Source organism: Pogona vitticeps, chromosome 1, assembly GCF_051106095.1.
Source record: "Pogona vitticeps strain Pit_001003342236 chromosome 1, PviZW2.1, whole genome shotgun sequence".
Lineage (NCBI taxonomy): Eukaryota > Metazoa > Chordata > Lepidosauria > Squamata > Agamidae > Pogona > Pogona vitticeps.
Genome location: NC_135783.1, coordinates 143,914,037 through 143,941,479, shown reverse-complemented (window position 1 = coordinate 143,941,479; position 27,443 = coordinate 143,914,037).

The window sequence follows — 27,443 nt, the reverse complement described above, 5'->3', positions numbered from 1 at the left end:
AACATCAAACAATTTTTTTTTCTGCTGCATCCCAACTTGTCTCCTAGGTCCTTCAGTCGTTCTCCTCCTTTGATTTATTTTCCTATTTGTTTTACCTTCAGCCTTGAATAATCTCTACTTTTGCTTTCCCACTCCAGAATCAAAATATTCCAGTTTGCTGAGTTTTATGTGTTTTCTGATTCCTCAGCCTTTATTCATTTGCTTGAGTGCTTCTTCATTGTCACCCTCTCAGTCCAGAAAATCCTTAACATCCTGTGATAAATCTACTTATCAATATACCTATAATTTTCATAGTTATCAGCATTGACATCCATGATTCCATGACATACAGTAGAGCCAAGAATACATAGCACTATACAGTCCACATTCTCAAAATACGTTTTAAGTGTTTTTCTGCTTTATCAAATTCTTTATCTTAAGAAAATCGTTGTAGGCCATCTTCATTCTGATGGTTATTGCTCAGCTATGAACCTATTGCTTATTCAATCAAATACCAAAGTAGAAATTGATCTACATTTTCAAAGCAGAATTTCCTGAATACTAGCCTTTTTTTTTAATGTTCTAGATGTCATGTTTATCAAGACATTGGCTAGCTAAAATGACACACTGTGTTGTGGAATCTGGAAAGTTAATCACTATTATGTGGCATCAGATTTCTGGGAAATTCACACTACATGTGGTCCTCTGGGCATGTCCATTTTGGAGCATGCTCAGAAGCAAAAAAAAAAAAAAAAAAAAAAAGCACTGCCTGTATGGAATTGGGGTGGGTGGGTGGCAGAATCCCTAATCAGAGAGCAGCATGCCTTTTAAACCAGCGAACTACCTTTACTCACTGTTAATACCCAAACATTATAGAGCCTTTATCCTTGCCCGATTACATTCATTACCATCGGCAGTACAGGAAGGGAAGTACGCTCAATGTAGATGTCCTTGTAATGTGGGTGCTATAGAAACAGTTACACAATTATCTTGTCCTGTCATTATTTTGATATTCAGAGGACATTTATTGAACCTCATCTAAAATTACTCCCTGGATGCTCTGAGGGTTTTTTTACACATTTTTATTATTGTCTGGACACAATATAGATATCTGGTACAATGTGGCCAAATTCGTTGCAGCTGCTGTTAAAATCTGTGAAAGGAAGTTTTTTAAATTACTTGATTTTAGTCATTAGTGGGAACCTGAAAGGGAGGTTGAGGTAGTATAATGTATTACTCTGTTAGGATGTTTTTAACTTAGAATACGGTATGTTTTCTTCTTTTTATACATGTGTTTTAATGTTTATGTACATTTATATGTACATTTGGACATTGATCTATGAACATATTGAACTTGATCTGATCTGATTCTGAATACTATGAATATTGGGTTGGTTGGTTGGTTGGTTTCAACATCTGTTTTTAGACAGCATTCATTTAGTGACATTATTAGATCAGCCTGTCCATCTCTACTGGCTGAATTCAACAAGTATGGCTATTCCCAATATACAAAGGATCATATTCTCAGCTTAGAAAGCTCCTTTGACCTTGAGCTATGAATTTCCTTCCCACATCTCGCTGACAATTTCCCAGCCAGTATGGCCAATCAGCAGTGTCTTAATCCAAAAAAGTAACTTTTCCCAAATTAGTTTCTGTGATGTGCCACTTGCGTGTCCCCAGATTATTTCACTAGCCTGACACCCATGCCACAATCCCTTTTACACTGCCACCAGTTGATCTCTGTCAGCAATAATTATTTAGAACGATTGAGGCCCATACTGTGTGTAAAGTTTAACAAAAACAGGTTTATTGGATACACTTCATATGACAGGTTCCTCAAAGACTTTAAAGTATTCAATAGTTTTGTTAAACTTGTTTCACACTTAACTCTTTATAAGTTCCACACTCTCAACTGCCTCCCTTAACTCCTCGCATACTAACTCTCCTCTCTGACTCTCTAACTGACTTCTCACCTCAGACTCCCTGACTATCTAACTCTAACTGACTAACTGACCAACTGCTCTTCTCTGCCTCACCCTTCCCTTCTAGTTTCTCTGGCTCCGCCTCCCTACAACTCCCACTGGTGCATGCAGATAACCTCATACATGAGCATAGGCCGGGTGATCGCTACAGTTTCACATTGCACATGTCCGCCATGTGGCTGCAGTGAATCCAAAATTGTCTCTCTGTGTTATATATTGTTAAGACTATGGAGCAGATGGTCCTCTAACTTTTCAGCTTTCAGTAAGTCTCTGGGCTACCCTGTGTGGCATCTATCACCAGTGCATCAGCTGATAAGCCCCTCTTTATTCTCTCTCTCTCTCTTTTTGTCTTCAGATGGAGCCTCCATCTCTTGCCTCTGGCCTCCCCTCCCTCATGCCACCTTTGTAACTCCTGGCTTGATCAGGAGCAGGTCATCTCAAAAGCTTGTACAGTTTCCAGTGCTCTTTCAGGCTGGCTTCTAGGCTGGAGTTTGGCATTTGCTTTGTGCCAACCACAACTCTCTCTGCTTTTGTTGGGATAGCTGACTATACAGTGGTGCCCCGCATAGCGACGTTAATCCATTCCGGAAACATCGCTAAACGGAACTAAAAACCCCATAGGAACGCATTAAACTTCATTTAATGTGTTCCTATGGGGCCCAAACTCACCGTTCAGCGAAGATCCTCCATAGCGGCCATTTTGGGCACCCGGCGGCCATTTTGGAACTGCCAATCAGCTGTTCTAAAAACATCGCAATGCAAAGATCGGTAAGCGAAACGCTTACCGATCATTGCAATGCGATGTTTGCCCATTCAGAACATCACAATGCGATCGCATTAGTGATCCCAAAAAATAGATCGCTATGCGGATTTGTTGTTAAACGGTGCGCTCATTATGCGAGGCACCACTGTGTATATTTCTACTCATTTATGGGATGGAATAGACAGACAAAGAGGCATGCAGACATCAAACACTCTGGAAATATATGCTCCCTTCTCTGTGAATTCCCTCCTTTGGGGTCTCCATCTCTCGCTGCCTCCTCCTCATATACTCCCCTTGGTGAGTTGCTCTGAGACTTGCTAATGGCTGTGCTTGTACCACCCTGACAAGGATTCCCTCAGCAGTTAAAGAGATTCAATCCGTGCTCTCCTTTCAGCATCTGATCTGCTATCTTTTCTATCCTTTGGTGCTTATTATTTCTGATGTGAAGGGAGTAAGTACTTTAATACCATCACCAGAGCCATTTGTTGAGAATATTTTTTCCCTTCCACTCTCATCTTTTGAATAGCATGATTTAACATATTAATGTGATAGGGAAAAAAATCCAGACAGTCTCCTTTAGGGATTATAAAGGAGGAAATGATGAGATACATGCAGCCTTAATGATCCATCCTGATCTAAGCATATTGATAAGAAAAGCCTTTTAGGAATGAATTTACAAGCTGCATGTGAGAATTGCAGCCCTATAATTATAAAGCAGCCTAAAGGCTTCAGAGTAATTAAGGGAGGAGCCTGAGTTTCCTAATTAAGACTCTTATTATTGTACAACTGTTCCTCAGCTTTGGCCGGCTGACCTTTTGGTAAGAAAATAAACAAGTTTAAAATTGAGTTTGCTAGGAAGAGTACTGCTTTGAAATAACAGCACAATTTTAGATTTATCAGGTCAAGAAGTAATGTACCTCACTTTGTGTATCTGGTTGCTCTACTTCCTGATCTGTCTGCAGACCCACAGATTATAAAGCCCTTCTCAACTCCAGAACCTTTTCCCTACCTTATAAGTTCTATGGCTTCACTCCTTCAGTGGTGTTAAAAAAGAGTGTGTGCAAAGCAGCTAGAGAGAGAGGGATCATGAGAAAGAGGCATCTGTTTGGCCAATGTGGGTACAGTGCACTGGGGAAGACAGGTCTTTCTCCTGATGCTATGGGGTCCCATCATGTTCTTAAGTCAGAAGAGAGCCAAAGGCCACCACTCCAGGACACCTACAGAGGTTAACATTCCTTCCTGACCCCCAATTTATGGGTTCATTGGGCCTACACAATGCAATATGGTAGAGTTGCTTAGTCTCGTTATGTTGCATGGGACAAGTATTAACTGACTTGTTCAGTTGCTAAAATTCTAAGACCTTCAGAGGCTGAGCGGCCAGCCATTTCCCCCTGAAATTGGGAATTGGAAAATCAATTGTTGTCTCTTTTTCTTCAGGTGGGTCTTTTTGAGTCCCTGAAATCCTATTCAGAGCTTTCAAGAACTTTGTAAGCACCCCCAGCTTTCGCAAAACTTAAGGCACCAAACTAAAGGAGTGTTGATATCAAATTGAGAGAGAACAGGAACATCTCCCATGATGCATACAGCTGTAATCTGGGGGATACAGATTACCAAGTGTGTCCACTATGTTTAAGATTTGGTGGGTGGGACGTTCTCACATTCGATCTCTCCAATAGCTGCCTAGAGTGGTCCTTCGGACCAGATAGGCGGGGTATAAATCAAATAAATAAATAAATAAATAAATAAATAAATAAATAAATAAATAGTCCTCTGAAAATGGTGACCTGCTCTCGTGTAGGGCTACAGTAGTGATGGGGAAGTGAATGTACAGCCCCACCTCTGCACATCCCCACTTACTCAGCTTGTCAGTGCAAATTTGTATTTATAGCTCTGTAACTGTGTTCAGTTCAATGGGGTTGAAGAGCTTCCATGATCAAGAACCATGCCTTGACTGGGATCCCAGTTAGAAATGGGCATCAATCACAAAACCCATGGTTCATGATGGTTGGTAGTTTGTGGCTAACCATAAACCATGGGCTACAATGAACCCTTGGGAAAGCCAAGCAGTATGCAGTTCATTTTTGTGGTTCGTGTTGAGGGCTGTACCTGCCCCTGTTTCCTCTGCCACTGGCCAAGTTCACACATGTATTCCTTACTTAAAAAAAAAACTGGTGCAAGTTAACTCCATCACTTCATTAATACAGACCTGGTAGGCTATTGAGCAAGTGCTCACCTGAAGTAATTTACATTGGTGCCTCACTTAACGATGATAATCCGTTCCAGGAAAATCACTGTTAAGCGAAAACATCGTAAAGGGAAATTTAAAAACCCATTGAAAAGCATTTAAAACCGTTCAATGTGTTTCAATGGGCTAAAAACTCACCATCCAACGAAGATCCTCCATACGGCGGCCATTTTCGGTGCCTGTATAGAGAGGAATCCATCCCTAAGCACAGCGGGGAGCCATTTTAAGCACCCTGTGGCTATTTTGAAACCCCAATGATCAGCTGTTTTGATTGTCATAATGTGAAGAATCGGTTCCCGAAACAGAGAACTGATTATCGCGAAGCAAAATTCCCCCATTTAAAACATTGTTTTGCAATCACAATTGTAATTGCAAAAATATCATCGTAAAGCAGATTCGTCATAATGTGGGGCAATTGTTAAGCGGGGCATGACTGTATTCCTCTCTTTCTCTCTGGAATTGTTCTGACGACTGGCTTGCTAAGTCAATACGTATAGTTGGTCTGTACGAGCTGCCCTTTCTTCCATTACCATGAATGGATCAGACTACTTCATTCTTGCAACTGACTGTGTCCTTGGTGTGTAAAAAGAAAGGAGATCCACCTCCACCAATCAAATTAAAGGGAGTTTTGTTCAGAAAAAGGATATTGAGATCTGAAGTTGTCCAAGTTAGTCTATGTTATGTTTTTGGATTCTACCAGGGATGTAAATTCTTGCTTGTCTCGTCTTCACATGTAAGCAAATCTCCCTGCCCTTCAGAAAAGGTTTACTTTTGGGGCTTGCTTTCTTGGACATGGATTGTGTATGTGTACACATGTGTGTGTGTGCACAGAAATTAAGCAAAATCATGCAAATAACACCACTGTAACACAAATTACATGAAATAATTATGACTGCTGCTTTGTTGCATGGATTGTTAAGGATTTGAAGTGCTGGAGAGGGTGTTCACACTTTGTGTCACAAAAAGAAAGGACACAAATTTTGGGCAGAGGTAGGATGCACAAATTATCGAGACCTTGATGGGAAAAAAAAATCCTTACCTCATTTTCTCCTGGAAGCAAGGAATTTTGTAGAGCATAAAAATCCCCAGTGAAGTATCTTGTCAAGTGAAGGCATTCTAGACCTTTGAGAATGAAAAACTATCACTTGTGATGGATTTGTTGAGGAGGCTCATGGTATGTTATGGGGAATCTCCACAGATGCAATGATAGTAATGATTTTTGAGAAGTGAGAAGTATATCTCTCTGTTTGTTCCAGGCATCAGATTCATCATGAAGAGTCTACAGATGTATCCGTGAGATCTCAATTCATATCCACACTTTCTTCTCATATCCACACTTTCTTCTCATATCCACACATTCTTCTCTAGGAATGCTTAGGATGATTGATAATATATTATAATAATTGTGTGCTGTCAATTCTGACTTATGGTGACCCGTTTGGGGGATTTTTAGGAAGAAAATACTCAAAAGTGCTTTTCTAATCTCTTCTTCTGGGGGTATCCTGAGGCTGTACAGCTTTCCTGACACTACACCAGCTGGCTCTTCTGGGGAAATGAACTTCCAACCTTTGCCTCTGCAGTCAGATACCTAACTTACTGAGCTATTCAGCCTGCTATATGAGAAATCCATTTAGACACAACTCCAGGAGATATTTCCCCTTAACTACTCCAGACCCAGGAATACTTGTACGTGTAATTGTAAGAAATAGTTTCCAATAAAAATCTCTCCCCCTTCCCGTTTCTTTTTCTTTTGTTTCATGCGTGAGATAAATGCATTTTTAAGTTAGAAAAAGAAAGAGTCGGAAAAGGAATAATGGCACCCTGTCACCTGCCTGGCTATGATCAATGTTTTTAATTTTCAGTATTTATCCCTGCTTACTCTCTGGAAAGGTTAGAAAACAAAATAATAATCATGATACTCAAGCTGCCGAGAATAGGCTGTTTCCCTAAGCATCTCTCCCCCCCCCCCAAAAATAATCAACTTATTCATTCCTTGTTAAATACCATGGTGCATAACAATTTTTCATTGTCTTTCATATTTAGTAAAATGTGAACATCTACTTTTTTGATATCTGTGATCAGGTCACCACCATATGCAGTGTTTTGGTGGAATTCTGTGCTGGCTAGTACTAAAACATTTGGTTGTTGTGGGTTTTTCGGGCTCTTTGGCCATGTTCTGAAGGTTGTTCTTCCTAATGTTTTCCCAGTCTCTGAAGATGCCCGCCACAGAGACTGGTGAAACGTTAGGAAGAACAACCTTCAGAACACGGCCAAAGAGCCCGAAAAACCCACAACAAGCATTAGATCCCGGCCGTGAAAGCCTTCGCAAATACACTAAAACATTTGTTTGTTTGTTTGTTTTAAAGATAAGAGGTTTGCAGTACCAACTACAGTAGAAGCAGTACCTAGAAGAATAAGGTAGGAGAAAGAGTAAGAGACCTTGCAGTAGTCCAGTCTTGAAGTGAGCAATGCACAAATTACTGCTGCCAAACTATCTGGCTCAGAATGGTTGCAGCTGATGTACCAGCTGAAGCTGGTAGTGCACACATTTTGTCACTGAGGACACTCATGGCTCCAGTGATAGACATGAATCCAAGACTGTGCACCTATACTTCCAGGGTGAGTCCAGGATAGATAATTACCCATCCTCTGGGCTCATGAACCATTTTCCCATTGGGCTCTGTTTTTCCATGATCAACTTTTCTGGATGAGTTTTTATTTAGTAAAACTCAGCCAATCAAGTAATGTGGCAACTGTAGCATTTATGGGGGATTTAGCAACACTGTGTTTGTTCATGCCTTAACTACGCACTCACCTATGAGGCTTGGTGGATTGACGCCTGAGGCTTGTAGAAGACAGTGGTTCAAAATCACAACAAAAATCTGGTGTAGGATTTGGTCAGGTGGGAGTGTACACAGGTCTTTATCTCAGGACGTGGTCAGATGGCAACTCTCAGTCAATGGAATTTAGTTGACCTTTTCTCTTTGTTTAAGGTGGGTTGTTGCAAAATAGGTTATTGAATGTTATCCTCAGGGATCTTTGCCAGGAGCCAGCCTCAGGAGTTCAAAGTCGAAGCCAGACAGAAGGTGACAAATTATCAACACATTTAGAGTATTCTGCAGGAAATGTAGCAGCTGATAACCTTTTCACCATGATCCCAGTACCTAGAGAAAAGGCTAAGAAAAATACTGACTCTGGATGGCACATTACAAACAAACTTGAAATCCCCAAAGAGTTTGTCTGAGAGATTGTAAGAAGCCGGCTTGGAATTGATAACACCTGTCACAGTTGATACAAAAGAAAAGGGGAAGGTGATCGTGTCATCACTGTCATTGAAGCAGCAGCATAAAATGACAGCAACAATGTGCTGCATGTACCCATTTTGTCCATTGAACTCATGCATCTCTCACATGGTAATTGTGTCTAGCCTAACTGAGTAGCATGCACTGTGGTTTGTTTGTTTGTTTAATTTATACCCCCCATCTGGTCATTGCGACCACTCTAGGCGGCTTCCAGACAATATAAAAGAAAACATATTCAAATACCAAAACAAGAAAAGTAAATCAATATAAGACAATAAACAATAAATGGTACACAAATTCTTCAAGATGGAAAGTAACAGAGAAAAAGTGAAGAAGAAAGAAATTAAGTGTTGACTGGAGGGAAGGCCTGCTTAAACATCCAGGTCCTTATTAGAAGTAATTCATAACTCACTGTTATTACAATGTTCTTTTATGTTTGAAACAGCTGTAAAGCTGTTGATTGGGATTGGTTAGCAGGAATACATCTCAGGAATGTTAAAGGAACTAACTGCCAGATCTAGTTCTTTTCCAAATTCCCCCCAAAAGTGGGAAGTGCTTCAATGCACATAATAGATACATACCTGTTGAGCCTCCCTGGGGAGTGAACAGGGGCAAAGAAACTTTTTGGAGCATAACTTTCAGAACAGCTCTGTAGCCATCGTACAAGCTGGTTGGTGTAATCTGGGAACTGTAGTCCTCAGAAGTAACTCTTCACATCTCTAGGAGGATTTTCCAAAGCCAGGAGAGCGGAGGAAAGGGTCAGCCCTATATAGATGGTTCAGTCCCAAACCAGGAAGTTCATACCAACCCATTGAATTACTCTGAGAAGTAATGAATGAATTGGGAACCAGGAAAGATGGCGACTCACAGGAATAAAATGGTGAGTCATTCTTCAATGGAAATAGTCACTCAATAGCTGATCAGGTTGTTGTTGCACTTCCCAGCTCTTCAGCTAGTTGACTGGTTTGCTGTCTTATTTCCTTTCTGAATGAATACCTCCAAGAAATCCTCCTTCTCTTCTGCTTTCTTTCTTGCATAAAAATGTAAAAACATTTTCACCGATTCCTTAATAGCACATTTAAAAGGTACAATAATGAACAGACTTTTAAAACAAAAAAATCACTGGAAGTTTCAATCCTGTATACAGTCTATTGGAAGAAACCTCACAGAAGCCCATCTTCTGACCAGACATGTATAGGATGGATCCTTTACATTGCTCCATAAATTTATTACCTCGCTAATCATTTTGGTTCTCTGACTTCCATCTCGCCTACTTTCTTTCTGACTTTGTGCCCGACATTAACTTCTCACTTTTCTCATTTATTCCAGTGCAGGAAGGAAGAAATAAAAACTGCATCATGTCATATTTTGGAAACTTGCAGACCTGGCCATTTTTCTGATTAATACTTCTTTCAACAGAAGATAAACATATTGCCACTTATGAGTTGGCATCACTCATTCAATATTGGAAGGCAAGCTGAAACTGTAGCTGCTGCTAAATGGGACCATGGTCTGTTTCCCCCGGTATTTCTAAGCAGACTGCATGCCGGAAATATTGGGTAGATTATGAGATCCAATTTTTTTTCCCTGACAGATTTCAAGCCAAGTTTAGAAGGTTTGGGCTTTGAATCAAGTTCCAAAATATTTAGAAGCCATGTTTAAACCAAAATATGTTTTGAGGTTGTTTTCTCATTACAGTGGATTATTTCGGTCACTGTAATTAAATAAATAAATAAATAAAAAGCCCACAATGTGTTTGTGAAAGTGTTACCAGTGATATCAGACCTAATTCATCAAGTAGCAATCACTGCTGAGTCTCCAAGAGGGAGGAATAATTAACCGTGAGGTATTTCTGCGGGGGAAGCCAGATTTCTTCAAGAGGTTCCCATAGACTTTAAATATTTATATCACAATAGAAATAGCACATTCAGATTGTAACTTAGATATGTGTGCTGCTGCTTATATACCACCCACATAGTACTTAAAGCACTCTCTGGGCAGTTTGCAATTTAATTATGCAGGCTACACATGACCAATGACCACACTCCCGGTGCCGGGTCTGCTGGCGCATGTCTCCATGGCGGACCTCCTTTGCCCCTCCAGAAGTGGTGTGAGATGCGAGAAGCGCACACTTGCTAGAGGGGGAATATCCATAAAACAATGCCTCCCCACATGTTCAGCCTCTTTTTGAGGCTTTCGTTCCCTTAGCAGCTGTGCAGCACACTCAGGGAATTGTTGGCTGCATGAGGGAGGAGATCGGAAGGACAACGTTGTGGGGTGCATCAGCACTCCCTGAAGTTTGAAATAGTTTTGGATCATCTAAGATCCCCAGCCTGGCCATAGCAGGGCTTATTGGTTTTTTAAAATGTTAATTAATTTAATTTACATTAATTTAATTTCTGTATATTAATTAGTGGTTTCAAATTATTAAGGAGAGTGGTTGGGGGGCTACTTGTGGGCCCCCGAGGCTTTGTCCCCTGTCTGGGGGGCAGCACCCTGGGAGCTAGTGAGTGGGTTCAAACCCCCCCCCCCAATAGATGGCTAGGATAACAATAATAAATACATTTTTAAAAAAAGAATTAAAGGAGCAGTCAAGGGCAAGATTGGTCAGGATTGTTTTTATTGGAGAGGTGATTTCAGTATTAAATATTTAGGCTAGAGGAAATAAATAAATTATGACTGGAGCAATTGGTGGGAAGTTGTTAATTTATTGTTTAATTACTAGGGTGTTGCACACTGATTGATAGATCCTCTTATATAGAGGGTGTATTTTACCTCACTCTGGTGGTGTCAGTAGTGCATTTAATATTATGTTAGCATTTCCTGTTTTGCCAGTGCACCCAGAGGATTTTGAGCTTTTAGTTTTTTTGTTTGAGGGAGATTTTTACACGGACAGGGTGTTGCCAATGGGCTGTTCAGTGTCATGTGCAGCATTTGAGTGTTTCAGTTCCTTTCTGGAATGGGAGCTCCATAGGAGGGTGAGGCTACGTAGTAGGGCCCATTACCTTGATGATTTTCTTTTTTGTGAAGCAAGAGATTCTAGGAATTGCAGATTTTTAATGGAATCCTCTCGGACCTTGGCCCATGAGCTAGGACTCCCCTTAGTGGGGGTAAAAACCGAGGGAACAGCCACAACACTTACATTCCTAGGTAGAGAACTAGATACTCAGCAACAATGTTATAGGTTGCCAGAGGCAAAGTTATTAGAGGTTTGGTCCCATTTGACCCATTTAGTGAGTCTGAAAAAAGTTACTTTCAAATAGTTGCAGGAAATAGTACGCCATTTGAATTTTGCTTGTAGGGTGGTGGCTCCAGGTAGGGCGTTTTTATGCAGGCTTTGTTCCACCATGGGCAATTTGCGCAGACCATTTCATAAGACCAGGATTATGGTAGGCATGAAGCAAGATTTGAGGGTATGGCAGTGTTTTTAAGTAGCTTCAATGGTGTGTCATTTTGGAGAATGGAATTAAATTTGAGGAGTGAATTCCAGGTCCAGAGCGATTCAGTGGGGTCCTTGGGATTTGGTATATATTTCCAGGGTCATTGGTGTATTGGCACCTGGCCATTGGCACAGTCTAGGCTTAACTAGGGACCCAACATTTCTAGGTTTTTTCCTCCTATTTTGGGAACCCTATGGCTATGAGTTGAAGACTGGGCAAACTCAGTAGTAAGGTTCTGGTGTGACAACTTAGCAGTTGTACACGTCATCAATAACATGTCATCTAAATCAGAGCGAGTAATGAACCTAGTAAGGGCCATTGTTTTGCGCACCCTGCAATTCAACATAGTGGTTCATGTTCAGCACATCCCGGGTCTAGCTAATAGTATTGCCAATGCCCTGTCCCATCAACAGATCTCATGGTTCAGGGTGTTGGCTCTGGAAGCTTCCAGATGGCCAGAAGCACTCCCACAAGAGGTATGGCAGATTGGTAGAGGGAAGCATTGCGAGCAATAGGCCTTGCACTTGCACCATGAACCCGTAGGAGTTACTCAGTGTTATGTGATGAGTTCAGGGAGTTTAGGGTCAATGGCCGATTAGACTTGATTTGGCCAATCCCTGTAGAACATTTACAACAGTTTTGTGTGCACCTGTCCCATAAAAGATTGGTTCCTGCATCAATTCAGGGCAAAATGTCCGCTTTAGCATTCCAAGCAAAGGCTTTGGGAGTAGCAGATATGACAGGAGACTTCAGGATATGCAAAATGATTGAAGGTTAGGGTAAGGAAAGAGTTAAGACACCAGATGATAGGTTCCGGTTTACTCCTGCCATATTGATAAGATTTAGTCATATGTGGACTGAGCTATTAGTGACATTTTTGGGGGGCTTTTGGAATTAGTGAAGTGATTGCTGGGGGTAAGAGTGACACATTGCATGTTGCATTGATCTTTACAGCAAGGAAATGGTTGTTGTAGGTTTTTCAGGCTGTCTGGCCCGTTGTACTTACATTTTATAGAATTTGAAAAAGTTACTTGTTTTGGATTACAGCACCCAGTATCTTCCAGGCAGGCAGGCAGGCAGGCAGGCAGGCAGGCAGGCAGGCAGGCAGGCAGGCAGGCAGGCAGGCAGGCAGGCAGGCAGGCAGGCAGGCAGGCAGGCAGGCAGGCAGGCAGGCAGGCAGGCAGGCAGATAGATAGATAGATAGATAGATAGATAGATAGATAGATAGATAGATAGATAGATAGATAGATAGATAGATAGATAGATAGATAGATAGATAGATAGATAGATAGATAGATAGATAGATAGATAGATAGATAGATAGATAGATAATAGTGCCCCTGAGGTATCTACTTTAGACAAATGAAAGAATAACTTTTAGATGAAGTGACAAACAATGGAAAGTTCCAAAATATACGTACTTTGAAAAAAAAATGTAAAATCGGTTTGCTCCCTCCCAAATCCCTTTTTCCTTTCTGTGTCCCTTGTGTTTACAGAATGAAATGCTTAATAAAATGCTTAAGCAAGAAAAGAAAAAAGAAATATTTTTTTCTCATCACAATTATTTCTCCAAAGCAGTGTAGCATAGAAGGCTACTTTGTGACTAGAACCACAATAAATGTGGGTTCCAAAAATAACTAATTCTGAGTATTTCTTGAAAAGAATTATGGGCTTCTTTACCATCTTTAGTACCACTTGGTACAGCAGTTAGTCTCCTTCTGTGGTATGGTATATTTTCAGTATATTGAGTAGTTTGATTATATATAAAAAGTTTGAAGTCCCATAAAATAAAGCAGGACTATAAAAATGGGGGAACATTATCCATATTCTGTCACCAAACTCAGCAGCAGTCCCTTAAATGAATCCAAGATGTGAGACCTAAATAACTTTGGGATTAAGAGGTTTTATTTCTGTTTAGGAGATTTAGATTTGTCCAGATATTTTCATCATGATCTAAGAACCAGTGAAAATGGAATAACTATGTTTTGATATTCCTGTAAACCGAGAGGAAGGTTGCTATTAGATAACCAGAAACCATTAGATGTTGTTAAATAGCTTTCAAAATATTTGCATGGTGATTTAATCCTTAGAACCAACAGAATTTTTTTAAGCCCTCACACAAAATGGTGCCTGGCATTGATTTTTATCATAACAACCATCAAGCCAGCAAGCTGTTCTTGCACGTCATTCATGAGGCGTTGCTGCTGAAGTCATCAGTCCAGAAACATTAAACAGAAGAACTCATGACAATTTTAAAACTTCAGTTTTAAGCCTTTTTTTTAGCAGATGAGAGAAGGAACTAAGGAGGGAAATAAGTAAAATATGAGAGCAACATATGCGATGATGAAATGTCTGGTTTTATTTTCACTTCTGTGTAATGTAAACTCTTCATAAGGTTTATTTGTTCATGATCTTGCTACGTTAGAATGGTGCATATGGTCAAACTTTTCTCAATATTATCCTCCCAACAGTCATACATGTACCAAGATCTGTCTTCCAATTCCGTAGAAGTTTTTTCCCCCACATAAAAGAGGTCTGTGCCTCATTCTCAGGATATGTTGGGGTTCCAGTGGAATTTCTCTGGAAGCTGCTTCTGGGGTACCTTGACTATGAGAGAGAGCTATGGGCACTGTGCTTCCCCTCTCTTTGTACTGACATCGCTTACTTCCCTCTCAGACCATCCTCTTGTCCCTTCGAGGAAGAGACATCTTCCCTTTGTTGTCTAGAAATGAAAAAAGCAACCATCTCCCACATAGGTAGCTAGAAGGAGGACTTTTATGGCGTTTTTAAAAATTGCAAGTCAATGTTCTTTAGTAAAACCAGGTTTTTCGTAGAAAAAAGTGTAGGCATGATACCTTTACAAAGGGAGATGTGTGCTTATGTAGTCATTTCAAGTCTCAAGGGTTGAATCCACAAGTTAACATTGCTCCAGTACCACAGTGTGTGTCATCTCCAAGAACAAGGCACTAAAGCTGAGGGTTTTTTGGTCAGTCTCGGAGGGATTTTGCCCATTTTCATGATCGGTTTCTGCACATTTCTGTAAATGTGCTGGACTTAAAGCTGTGATAAAATGTTTGTCTTGTTGCTATTGACTTTGTGTATGTTTAAATCAACCTGTCCTTCTGGGCTTGCTTTGTCAACGTACTTCGTTTCACAGAGGGGAAAAAACTCATTTTCCTTCAGGGTACTTGTGCAAAAATTGTGGAAAAACGTGAGAGGAAATATATGGTTCGTATATAGGTTTCACACTGGAGGTAAGATCTGATGTGGACATCTGGAAAATTCTCAAAGAGTGATGCCACTGTGTGGTAGGCAATGGAGGTGGGCATGAGTTTGGTGCTTTGGCACAATCTGGTGGATCAGGCCCACATGTGTTGTGTGAGCACCTTAAATTCTCCACCCCACCTCTTCTCGCAGGCACCTGCTCACAGGTGGGGCAGAGAAACCCAGGGTGTTGCCTCTGAGTGGGCGTCGATGGGAGGAAGCAAGGCTGGCCACATAACACTTGTGGGCATGATCTACTGAAGCACACTGAAGCACTGATGCATGGTTTGTACCCCTCTCTAGTAGCCAGTCTTGACTGAAACTTGAAAATCTTCCTATCCTTAGGACATGTTAATTAGTGAGTTATGCACCATCAAGTCGGAACCGACTTACAGTGACCCTCATAAGGCATTCAAGGTAAGTGAGATATTTAAAGAGTGACTTTACCAGTTCCACACCCCCAGTCAGATTCCATGGCCGAGTAGATTCAAACCCTGATCTCCAGAGTTCTAGTCCATCATAGAAAACATTATCTCATGGAGGAAGCCTGGCATGTTGGTGGGTGCTTGAGAGATTATTCTTACACCTTAAAACAGAACAATAGGGCTGCAAGGAAGTTTGTTGTAATTTCATCCATTTGTCCAGCTTGCACAAAAGGTGACTTTGTAAGTGTGAAAGCAAGTTGAAAACCATAGGGCCACACCATCACTTTCCTGCAAGTATGAGATGAGCAAGGATTTGCATCCACGCTAGGCATTTTTCACACACCCTTGGCTACCTCATAATTGAGAACCTCACAAGAACTCCATTGATCACCACTGAGAATCTTGCTGCAATGTTCTTTTTCCTTTGACACAAAAAGTTAAAAGTGATTTCTTTTTCATTAAATGGAGCAACAAAGTTGGAAAAGAAAAAAAAAACACCTGCTGAAGCACGGCACCAGCTATAGTGCCGTTTCTATTTTGAATGTCAAACGGAACACACTTTAGATACCAATGGATAGAGCTCCACCTGTAAACAAATGTTATTTCCATGGTTGCTAGAATTGCACACAAAACTGCCCAGCAAATATTCAATAAAATCACCCTGAGCTGGGAAAAATGCCTTTTTTTGCCATGGTCATGGTGGGGATTATGGAGTCTGTAGCATGAAAGTCATATTTCTTAGTGCTGATACCAGCAGAAAAGTGCCTTAAACTTCCCCAGATATTTTAATCAAGAAATATAACATCACCATGCAGTTGAATCTGTACTTGTCCCATCAATGCAACAGATTGCAGTTTGCTAATTGGAACAATCTGGACACATATCTATGGTCTGATAAACATTTGTCAAACACATTTCTTTCCAATTGTCTTTTTTCAAGTTGCATATATTTATGCACATCCACTTTGGAACATAGTTAAATCAACTTAATTATTTACCGGAATAGGAAAGCAGTTAGATCTGCACAATGACCCATTAGAATAGGAGGCTGTTACATAGTGAGCAGCGTTCATGCTAGGTGGAGGATTCTGGGATTTGTAGTCTGGAAGGTATGTTTTGCAAGCTGTGTCACAGTTGGAGTTGGTCAGGAAAATATATATGAAGTTGTTTATATGGTACATGTATGTATAAATTTAGGATGTGGTGGTGCTGTGGATTAAGCCACAGAAGCCTCTGTGCTGCAAGACTGGAAGACCAGCAGTCATAAGATCGAAACCATGCGACGGAGTGAGCTCCCGTTGCTTGTCCCAGCTCCTGCCAACCTAGCAATTCGAAAGCATGTAAAAATGCAAGTACACTAACATCGGGGGTGAAAGAGCTATAAAGAAGCAGCCTGGTCACCACCTACAGTTAGAAATTTGAATTTCCTGCCTTTTCCCCCTGCCTTTTTCTGTTCATAACTGGAAGCTCCAGTTAGGCAAGTCGAAGCAACATTTTATGGCTAGAGCCGGTTGTAACTCGAAATGGTTGTAAGTAGGGACAGTCGTAAGTCGAGGCACCACTGTAGATAAATAGGTACCACCACTGTGGGATGGTAATGGCGTTCGGTATCTAGTCACGCTGGCCATGTGACCACGGAAACTGTCTATGGACAAATGCTGGAAATGGGGATGAGCACCGCTCCCTAGAGTCGGACATGACTGGACTAAATGTCAAGTGGAACCTTTACCTTTACCTTTACCTTTACCTATGTATAAAAAGGGAAAACAAGATCTTGGTAAGTCTCAGACAACTGAGCATAACAAATATTCCTTGGCAACATCAGGAATCCTTGGTTGCAAGGTTTTTCTCTCATTTATAGTGGGTGTGCAGTCACTTTTCAGTTGAGATGACTTGGTTGGGGCACCACAGGCTGCAAACTGTGGAGGCAGAGGGAAATATTCTGTTCAACAAATTTGTTCTTCTTTAGGACAGTTTGCTAGAGAATGAACATTTTCCAGGTGCTGAGTGTCTTAAGTCAACTATTCATCATCATGTAGAAGGAAAACTAGACTTCTATTCCACCTAAAGGTATGTTGTGGTTTTCAGTGAAGCTGAAACCTCTTGAGATTGTAACGCTGTACCATAGGTATTAAAGGCCTTTATTGTGAAATAAAGAGTTGTTTGGGAATTTTAAGAGTAACAGATCCCTTATCACATATGTTTTGGAAGACGCACAGCTCACCTCTGGAAATGAATTTCAGGAAGTTGGCTGTGTATCTCACGCTGTCATAAATCTATGTGTTTTAAAGGCACAGAGCAACCCTGTTATTTATTTTTTTGCCACACACCATTGTTTGGTTATACCTAAAGGAATTTAGTCTACTGGTCACAATGGCGGAGTATATGTACTTTTCCTGTACAAAGAGCAAATACCACATATCTAGAACATATACTGACAGATGGGAACATGCAAACCATCCCCACCCTGTTCTCTACTTGAGTAAGAGCATACAAATAGGTGTCTTGACTTGCCCATTTGAGTGTGGCCCAGTCCAAATTTTGCCCGGATTCATGATGACATGTGTGGGTTTCTGCTTCTTGAGGGGAAAACCAAACTCCTGTGAATGAGATTACACAAGTTGTAAGGTCACCCCATAGACTGAATAGTTCAGGTTAAAAAAATCGCAGTCTGCAGAGCTGGATGTTTTGTTTCCACCCCTTCTTTTTTCCCCATCCACCAGGAGAATAGCAAGGAATGGGTGGAGAAGCCCAAAAACAATCAGTCCTTGTAACTTTTATTATGACACTGAAACTTTCTCTATGATTAATGTGACCTACAAACTAAGCCTAGTTTACCTCCCAATGACCAATCAGAAAATAATGCTCACCAGAAAGCAAGATACAGAAGAGGTTAAAAAAAGTGGTTTCACCATATAAGGAAACATCACTGCAAAAATATGATATGCATTATCACCTTTCTTTGACCTATCAAGATGGTACTCTTAGCATTTCCGAAGAGTACAATTTATTAGTGTTTATTTACTTCAAGATTTGGGTAACTGTGGTGATTCTCATACTACTGGATTCCAGCTCCCATTATCTCCATGCTAATGGTGCTAACAGCATCTCCATGCTAATGATCAGAGCTGATAGGAATTGTTCCGTTCACAATAAAGATAGCAGCATTTCTGTGTGTGTTACCAACCATGTGAGAGCCAGTGTCACATAATGGGTAGAATGAATGTCTAGGACTCAGGAAACTATGTTTCAGATCCCTGCTCAGTCATGGAAAGTCATGGTGTAGGCATCCTCCAGTCTCGAGAGACTAAGGTAACATGCTCTGAATAGAGAGGTCTTGGAACAGCATCTAGTGTGGCTGAGAAGGCCAGTTCAAGAGTGACAATCCTTTCCACACTGAAGACAAATATAATCTGTCCCCTGTCCAGCTCCCTGATTTTGCTGGTTTCAGGACTGCTTCCTTGCCTCAGCCTGCTGAACAAGTGTCTCTTCAAATTGGAAGAAGCCATGCTGTACCACCTGCCTCCAGGCAGAATGCTCAGATGTCAACATTTCCCATCTGTTGAGGTCCATTCCTAAGGCTTTCAGATCATGGTGGACACGGATAAAACAATTCCTTCAACTTTCACACACTGTACTTTCATATACTTTGAAGAAAAGTCCTGCGTATTAGTATTACCATAAGCCTGAAGAAACTTGATGACACATAACTGTAACACCACCTACCAAAGATATTTCATGAAGAGTCTGCTGTCCAACAGCACCTGGAGGCCTATGGCTTTTACTACAACATTAAATTTATCCTATTTGTTCTGGGCTCTTATTATGAAAAAACACTCCCTCCATGTCCAACACTCAAAAATATATTTTACTTTTTCAAGTCCTTTTGGAAAACATGTTGCATAAATAATAGCATGCCTCTAATATATAGGTGGAAGAAAATTGGATTTATGAGATGGTAGTTGACCTTCATTACAAACGAAATCCTGGCTTCATTTTATCTATTTATTGTTTTCAGACAGTCATTAAAATATTGACAGAAAATTTTGTACAGATGGGCTTTCCTTCTGTTTCCCAAATTGCCTGTTATTTCAAAGAAATAAATGTGGACGTGTTTTGTTTCCTTTTCTGGACTGAAGGAGGAGATACAGATGATGACCAGAAGTGGCTGGAATAATGCCATGTCCTCCATTAAGGTGAGACATGTTTGTGTGTTTTCTTTCATAATCTCAGTCAAACATGATGTTTCATTTTTGTATTCTTTTGTGTGCTGTTATTTTTTCCCTTTCACCATTGTCAATACATGTATACTACAATGTGACCCAAAAGAAAATGATAGTAGTGGTATTTCAGTCGAAACATGTAGAGGGAGTAGGATTGCTTTGATACATCTGTAAGAATTATTTGGGAACACAATAGCACCACAGAAATGTGGTCAGCGTTCTTTCATGAGGAAAAGAGATTCCTTTACTTCTTAAAAGGGGGAAATCAAAGATGAATAAGGTGGAAGGAAAAATGTGAAGGGGGAAAAGTCCACATACAGCTCAAGAAACCCATCTCTGCAGAAGCAATTCTTTAAATAAGGAGATGAAGAGCCACGATTGGGTTAAATAAGTGCCTCAGATTTCTTAATTGGGGAGAGACTTGACGCTGAGACAATTCTAATTAATTCCCCATTACTTTCCCCACTGTAGGGCTGTGTCACTATTCCCTGAGCTTTAGAGTCACCATGGCTTTTTCATTTGTGTTCAAAAGAGGCCCTAAGCAGATGGCAGGATAGCAGCATGATACCATTTGACATGTTACTGAAAGCAAAGGTCTACCATGTAGTAAAAGACTTCAGATTATCCTAGCCTGAGGTAACCTCACTCTGCATTTGCCCACCCAGGTCCCGGAATAAAGACACGAGACAATGATATGGATTAAAAATATGGGCCACACATTATTTAAATCAAATCCAATTAAATATATTGCTGGCCTTTATCAAACGAGGGGGCCTGCGGTAGTGCGGAAACAAGTAAATGCAGGGCATCCAAGATACCCCTAGATCAGTCAATGGGTGAGTTGCAGGCCCCAGGTTCCAGTGGTCTTGATGACAGCAGGGACCTGGCCGGCCTCTAATAAACACCCCAGACCCCGAGTCATCTTTACTTGATGACTGTTGGTCCGGAAGTGGCCCAGCACATGTTCCCGCCGCCGGCCCTGTAATTGCACGATCCGCAGAGCCAGGAGGTTGGATGCGCTGTTGGCTTACCATAATTACCAATGGGACACACCAAGACAACTTGTTTTTCCACACTCCCCGCCAGTGTGACCAAGAAAAACCACCAATCAGTTGCCAACAAAACCCTGGGATAGGCAAAAAATCCCTCCATCCAAAAGCCAATCAAGATGAAGGTCAAAAATTCCTATCCGGCCCCTTAACAGTGACCACAAATCACACTAGAAAGAGGGCGGGTGGGTGGGTGCCTGAAACAGAAAGAGAACGCGTCAAGGGCGAGCGTCCCTTTAAGTAGCCACTTGAGCCCCCTCCTTTGCATGTGACTGGAGCTTGCCTCGCGTCCTCCAAAACCGGGAGGGCAAACGGCAGCCACGCAGTTCCAGGACGTTAAAACGTCCGTCCTGCGGCTGGGACCTTTGAGCTTATTCCTCCAGGGGAGGGGGAACGTGACAAATCTGGGTTTCTTACATGCAATATTTTCAAGAGTTTAGTGGCAATATTTTTGAGAATTCAGTGGCAATAGCTAATGGTTATAGTTCATGGAAGTACAACTCCTACCTAACAAGGGGAGGCATGTGTGTCCAAGAACGATTACATCACACTTGTCTTCTGATAGCCCTGAACAGGATGGAATGAATCAGATTCCTAGATATCTCAAACTGTGTTGCATGTGCAACATGTGGATGTTTTTCATATATTTCTCCAGCACGGTATATCACAAAGTGCTGCATTGTTATTTAGGAATAATGCAGTTTGGCTGTTTCAGAGAGAGCTGTCGGTGCCAGAAGTCTAGAAGTGAGGGCAGCTAAGTCAGCCTATGTCAGCAAATGAAAAGCAGAGTGAATGGTTCTTATAACAGCTCATTCAAAATGAACCTATCCTTAAATGCTTTGCATTACAACAGAGAGAGCGAGAGCTCTTTCAACAATATATTTTTCTAAAGAAAAATGCATTTCTTTCCCGCCTAGATTGAGAAATGCATGCAAAGCTCAGAGGAAGCAGGAAAGCTCAAGAGAGGTGGTGGCTGACATTAAGAAAAGTCCCAGCTGTTGCCTAGAACTGGATGTGGCCTCCGAGGTGTGAAAATCACACCGTGTAGTGTTTTTCCAAATTCCACTTGCCTTGCCTTCCTTGTTTCAGTTCAGGTTATGATATTTTGTGTTTTATTTCCTCATGGAAATTCATACATGTCTATCATATGAATATTCCCCAATTGTCAATTTGATGTACATCAGTTTCTAGTCTAATGTAAGTATTCTCTCCCTTTGGTGAGGTGCTTTTTTTTTTTAAAAAAATGCACCACTTTCAATGTTCATGCCTTAAAATGTGTACCCAATGCAATGTGCACACCATGTTTCGTGGAAGTGTCACAGAATCAACAAATGCTCACAGCATAGCATGTTGAACAGCTGGTTGGCATTATTGCCTTGAGATAGAAAAGAAATATGCATTCTCTAAAACATTTTTTGAGGGACTAGGTAAAAGCTGGAGTGGAATGGAACAGGTTGAAATGGGTACTTCTTAATGAAATTAATGCCATTCTGGGCTGTTTTTCGCAATATTCATCTTCTGTCCAGTATGTTATTCCTGGGGATGTTTTGTGGCTGGTTGCATGAATGCCCTCTAATAATGTAAGAGGATGAGTTGAAATTTTTTGGCTGCCCTGTCTGTGTTTTGCAATATAGATTTTCTGCCCAGAGCGGGTACTGGAATGTTGTTCCCAGGGGTGTTTTCTGGCTGACTGGATCACTTCCCTCTAGCCAGTTGGGATAAGTGAAGTTGTTGGGTTGTTCTACACAGAAGTCTCCTTCCTAGGCTGTTTTTCACAAATTTCATCTTCTGTCTGGGATGGGTACTGAAATATTCTCTGGGGCATTTGGAAGCTGGTTGTATCCTCCTCCTCTAGTCAGATGGGATGGGTGAACTGTGATTGGCTGTCCTATCCAGAAACCACCATTATGATTTGTGGCTTGCTGTGTCAGTCTCATCTAGTCACACACGTGTCATAAATTTGTTTCGGTTATCCTCCTTTGATGTTGCTGATCCAGGCTTTTTTGTTCTGTTCTGGTGGATTTGCAGGCAAAGAAGGGTAAATGAAAGAATACAATATATTGTACTTGAGGTCTAAAATATTGTTCTGATGCTTGTCCATCACATCTCATTATTTTTGGCATCAGTTTTTATTCAGAAGCACCCATCCCATCCCATTCTGTTCCTTTTGTAGACTGGGTCTACAAGACTCATAAAAAAGTCTTTAAGTTAAGTTTAAGTTACTTGTCATCAAAAGGGAACTATGAAAATCAAATTCTATTGTAAGATTATATGCGAATAAATGTGCTTTACTTAAAAAAAGTGTAGCTGGAACTTCCTTCAGGAAGAAAAACAAGGAACATGCACACCAAAATCAGAGCTTATAAACTGATTTTTTTTAAAAAAGGCTTGATTGATTGATTGATTGATTGATTAATTGATTGATTTTGTACCCTGCACCATCTGGCAACCAGACCACTCTGGGCAGCTAACAACAGTATAAACATTAATTTGCAATTTCCATTTAGAAAGGAGAGGGAGAAAACTCTGCATAGTCTGGAACATGGACGGACAACAATGGTAGTAGCAAGATTTTGAGACATATAGTTTAAGTGATGCTGAGCAGTTCTCACCTCCCTACCCCTTTTAACTGCCTCCATGTACAGCTGAATCTGGACAGGGCTGTCTACAGAATCCATTTGATCAAACCGTATCCTTGCAGGCTTTCATGACAAATTTGACCACAGCGGTTGTAAAAATATATAGCCCTGTTTTTCTGTGATGTTAAGAACATGATCTAAAAAACTTATTGACTGGATTGGAAAGCCTTGAATTGACTGGGGGCGACAGCTGGATCAGGCAATGACTGCAGCCAGATAATGGAAACCCGGCTGCTGGGGCTATATAGGTTCCTATTAACTGGAAAAGCAAAAATAGCAAATAGCTGCTGGGAAGGGAAACAGATGAAGGAGATCGATGATGTGAATTCTACCAGCAAGAGCAATAAAACAGCTTCTCTTGGAATGAATTTGCCCTCCTCCTTTCACAAGCTGGAAAGTGTTTGTTTAAGTGCCTCCACCCGCCTGCTCTGCTTGGTATGCGGGTGAGATCTTGAACTGTGCTATATTATGAAATATGGGGAGGAGGGGGGTTGAGGAGAAGGGAGAAGTCTCAAAAATGAATTAGCATTTTGGAAGGAAGAAGAAGAGATACTTCAGAAAGAATTCAATTTGCTTTGCATTAAGTTGAGCGCTGATACTCATCCTCTTTTTTTTTTCTCAACTGCTTGTTTTATCTGAACTGCTAAACAGCCACAGGAGTGGGGAAAAGAAAATTAAGAGATTTCAAATTTGTTGCTCCGAGCAAAATGACTTCCTTATCTAATCTAATATGAAGTTGGACAAGCAGCTGCAGTTTAATCATCACGGTGTCCCCGAAGTCCCTTCTAAGAAAAGCGTGCACAAAACTCTCTTGCTGCCGTCAGAAGGTTCCTTCGCTGAACACCTCTCCAAACATAAACCAAAGTCTGTCTGCTGTATGTTGCTGACAAACACTTGCCCCAGGCGTTTCACCGTGCTGAAGAACATCAAATACACTCTGGAAACATCTGAAGAAACAGGCAAGACTTGATCCTTATGCAAAATGCAAACAGCTCTCCTCTCCCCACACATTTTTCGAAGTCACAAGGGCAGAAGAGGTAAGGAATGTTCAAATGGTTCCATATCTCAATGCAGTCATTCACCAGAAGCACCTCAACCAGCTAATCAAACTCTAGCACCCTCCAGATGTTTGGGAGGATGACTCCCAATGTCCAGAATGATTGACTGAGGTGACTGGGTTAGATGAGAGGTGAAGTGAAATATATAGGAAGGATGTCAGTTGGAATAAGATTTATGTATTTTGCCAATAAGAATCTAATACAATATTTTATAAAGAGAGGGAGAATACCCAAAGCAGCAGAATCTTGTGGATTCTGGAAGATGAACAGATTTATAAGCTTTTTGGAGCAGTCTGGAGTAGAGATGTGGATGAATATAAAAATGAATTATGATTTTTGATGAACATTGCCAATTTGTCACATATTCATCACATATTCTAGATTTTAGAGTTATAATTATCAGCATGTTTGACTCTATTCTAGCTCACTAGATAAGCTCACCGAGTTGGAATACCTTTGGGAATCTTCTCTCCCAAAGTCCCTGAGCATCCCCAGAAGGATGGAATGGGCAGCCACTTCTGAATATTCTACACTTAGAAACCCTGGACGTGGTAGTCTTAAGTCTGAATCAGCTTGATGACACATAATTATTGTTTAGTATTTGTTTCTATTTCATCTATGGATTCTGCACTGGGAGAAATGACAGATGTTTGAGCAGGATTCAGAGAAAAAAAGGCACCAGACATCATATCACAAATATACTTTGGCTACCAGATCATCAATAATTATTGCTGTCAAGAAACATCAAAAAAAAAAAGGTATACAAATGACACTGGGCAAAATCATGTTACAAAATTATGTGGGTACAGCTCAGTACTGTACCAGTGGTAGCTACGACAGTGCCAAAGCTCCCACAAAGCACTTCTGATAGTGAATTGCACAACTAGTCACACAACTGATTGTGTAATTGAATAATGCAATTGTTGCTGGGTGTAATGCCTGGTACATTTATACAGATGCAACTTTACATTATACACACATGAACAGGATTTTGCCTGTCAAATTACTGGCACAAGGCAGCAGTGACTTGAAACGATTACTGAGGACTGTGAAAGAAGAAAGTGCAAAAGCAGGGCTACAGCTGAACACGACGAAGGCAAAAATGCTTACACGAGCATTACATAATGTTAATGCAAACAATGAAGAAATAAAAATTGTTAAGTAATTTCAATATCCTGTTCCATCATCAGTCCAAATGAAGGCTTTAGCAAAAAACAACAACAACAAAAGAGTTTGAAGAGCTGATAGAGGAACTGTGAAGAACCCAGAAAAACTTGTTAAGGATAAAGATGTGTCACTGGAAACCACATTATGGCATTTTGTCTTGCTGTATATGGATGCAAAAACTAGACAAAGATGAATGATGACAGAAAAAAAAATGTTTAATCTGAAATGTGATGTTAGAGGAGAGCCTTACAGATGCCGTGAACTACTAGAAATGCAAACAAGTCAATTCTAGATCAAGTCAAGCCCAAACTCTCTCTAGAAACAAAAAATAACTAAACTATTATGATCATGTTTTCAGCACATAATGAGAAGTCCGTTTCTAACCTGCAAGAAAAGCAAAGTCTTGTAGACTCTATTTTCAAGAAGGAGAGGAGGAGGAGGAGGAACTGGAAAAACTAACAAAATATAGAGACCTGGCAATCAAAACATCTCACTTGTGGATGTAACACACTTCAGTGGTCCCCATCATCAATGGGGCTTTTGGAACAATATCAAGAAATTTCACATAGTATTATAAGCTGTTGCAGGTCTCAGAAATAACACCATTGGAGCTACGAAACACGGCAATATTGGGAACAGCATACAGACATATTTAACAGATATTTAGGATTTTGGTTAAGACTTTTTATCTATTGTATAATACCAGTCAATGTTTTTATAAGTTTGGTTGACTGTGCCTGTTGTTTTTAATCATCATCATCATCATCATCATCATCATCATCATCATCATCATCATCATCATCATCATCATCATCATCATCATCATCATCATCTTAGACCCCACAACCAGAACCCCATGGCCAGCATACCCAGTGCCAGCCAGCCAGTCCTCCTCCTCCTCCAATCCCGCCTTCCTCCACACTGCGTTACTCTGGTGAGCCCAGCCATATCTGTATATACTTTGGCTGTGCCTCCAAGGAAGAGTACCACACCTATGGGGCAGCTACTCCTCTGTAGCCACAGTGGTGGCTACAGAGGAGTAGCTGGGCAAGGCACCCAGGCTAGGGTATTCCAGGGAGAGTTGAGTGAGTGCATCTAGCACCCTTGCTATGGCACCTTCTGTTTGCACCATCTGAGGAGCATGCTGGAGCTGGTAGAGAAGGTGGGGTGTCACTTCTCCCAGTAAAGGACTGTTGCAGATTGGTACGGTGGATCTGAACTGTTTGGGAGTGCTGTTAACTCCCTGGTGCCCATAGAATTACTTAAGTTTTGTTGTTGAGCCATATTGGCTCGTTTACCATTATGTTGCTCTAATAAAAGAGCTTTTTCTGCAAACACTTTCTGTGCCATAATGGAGGAAGGGGAGGGGGCTGCTCACACAATGAAAGAGGAGGAATCTTGGTTTTGCATGCTGAAGAGAAGAGCTTGCAGAAATTATGGTGGGTTGTTTTTTTTTTTTGGGGGGGGGGGTCTACAACTCAAAGAATCTCTCAATCGATATGTATGAAGAGGCAGATGTCTCCACAAAAGCTCACACTGAAATATAACAGTTGGTCTTTAAGGCGCTACAACACTTTTGTTTTCTGTTCTTTTGGTTTTGTTTTGCTTTGCTTTAATTATGTTAACAATCGGCTGTCTTCCACAGACTAACACAGCTACTTCTTGGAAAACTCCAGCCAATATGGCTGACTCTCCGCGTTGCCAGGGGACAGTAGTTATGGATTCCTTATGCTTTTCTGACATTCCTCACAGAAGTCAGTTCTGATTATGAAGACATTCACGTGAATTATCATCCTTGAAACCCAAGATCAGTGTAAAAAAGCGTTCTTGCTCTTATATGGGCGGGAGTTAGTTCTTTCAAAGGTCTAGGACCCTTTCTAAAGTGGAAACAATCATGAAAAGATAGA